This window comes from Gossypium arboreum, chromosome 2 (genome assembly GCF_025698485.1).
Source record: "Gossypium arboreum isolate Shixiya-1 chromosome 2, ASM2569848v2, whole genome shotgun sequence".
In the NCBI taxonomy this organism is placed as follows: Eukaryota; Viridiplantae; Streptophyta; class Magnoliopsida; order Malvales; family Malvaceae; genus Gossypium; species Gossypium arboreum.
In genome coordinates this window covers 108,595,279-108,596,722 of record NC_069071.1, presented here as the reverse complement: position 1 = coordinate 108,596,722, position 1,444 = coordinate 108,595,279, and the positions used below count along the sequence as shown (strand labels likewise).

At 38.9% G+C, this 1,444-nt stretch overlaps 1 non-coding gene across 1 annotated transcript; it reads left to right on the top strand.

Moving 5' to 3' along the window:
* Positions 1-718: 718 nt before the first annotated feature.
* Positions 719-824, top strand: LOC128289491 (small nucleolar RNA R71). The gene has a single exon (XR_008279139.1). It is a non-coding gene; the product is annotated as a small nucleolar RNA R71 (small nucleolar RNA).
* Positions 825-1,444: the final 620 nt, after the last annotated feature.

The window sequence follows — 1,444 nt, the reverse complement described above, 5'->3', positions numbered from 1 at the left end:
TCCCTTGGGTTAAATTTAGTGTTACTCGGCAGGCTACCTTGTGGTCGTTCAGATATTAATTTGGTGAGCTGTCCTATCTGAGTTTCGAGCCTTTAGATCGACGCTTGTTGATTCTTAAGTGCTGTCTCAGTATTCCGAAAATGAGTTTCTAACACCGAGATGAATTTTGTTAGCATTACCTCAAGGTTCGGCTTTTTCTCTTGTTGGTAAGGTAGTTGTTGGAAGCCTGAAGGCAGTGGTCTCTAATTCCCTTGGCCTCTCCATGAGAAATTTGGGTGGTTCCTCCAACCTGCATTGTAAGTGTTACTATAAGGATTATTTTGAGATCAAGGATTATTACCCATGTAATTTAACTGCTCATTCTCTATGTTGTGGCCATAGGGTGGGTATTCTGAATTGCTTGACCACCTCCACTTGCTTCGTACTGCATTATTGGGTGAACCTATGAAGAACAAAGAAAACCGTCAATTTTCCTATTCAAAAGTTCTACCTGATTAGAGAGCATGTGACTAAATCGACGTTAAAAATACCGACTGTTTTCATTGGCTTTGTCCTCATGACTTGTCATTGATAATTATTCAGTGCCATCTCTTCTATAAATTCATAAGCATCCTCAGGTGTCTTATTATTGATAGTTCCACCAACAGCTGCGTCAATCATCTGTCTAGTCGAAGGATTCAAGCCATTGTGAAACGTTTGAACCTGTAGCCAGAGTGGTAACCCATGGTAAGGGCATCTTCTCAAAAGGTCATTGTATCTCTCCCATGCATCGTAGAGTGTTTCTAAATCCATCTGCACAAAAGAAAAGATATTATTATGTAATTTAGCTGTTTTAGCCGGCAGAAAATATTTTAATAAAAACTTTTCGTTCATTTGTTCCCAAGTAGTGATTGACCCTCGTGGTAACGAGTTCAACCACTGTTTAGCTTTATTCCTCAATGAAAATGGAAATAACCGAAAACGAATGGCATCATCAGAAACGCCATTGATTTTAAATGTATTGCAAAACTCCAGAAAATTCGCCAAGTGAGCGTTGGGATCCTCGTCCTGCAAACCATCAAACTGAACAAATTGCTGTATCATTTGAATTGTGTTAGGTTTCAGTTCAAAATTATTTGCAGCAACAGCAGGCCTAACTATGCTTGATTCAGTTCCTATTAAAGAAGGTTTAGCATAATCATACATAGTATGCGGAGCAGGATTCTGATTAGTAGCAATCGTAGGAGGTAGCAGATTTTCCTAGTTTTCAGCTATCTCCTCGGTTGTGGTGTGAATATCGTCCTCTTACTCTTTCTCTGTGTATCTTAAGTTTCGCCTTATTTCTCTTCGGTTTCTGCAAACTGTGCGATCGATCTCACTATCAAAAAGTAATGGTCCTGACGGGTTTCTTCTGGTCATAAACTAGAAAAACCTGTCAGAAGAAAATAAAAAAAAATTAGAAAAG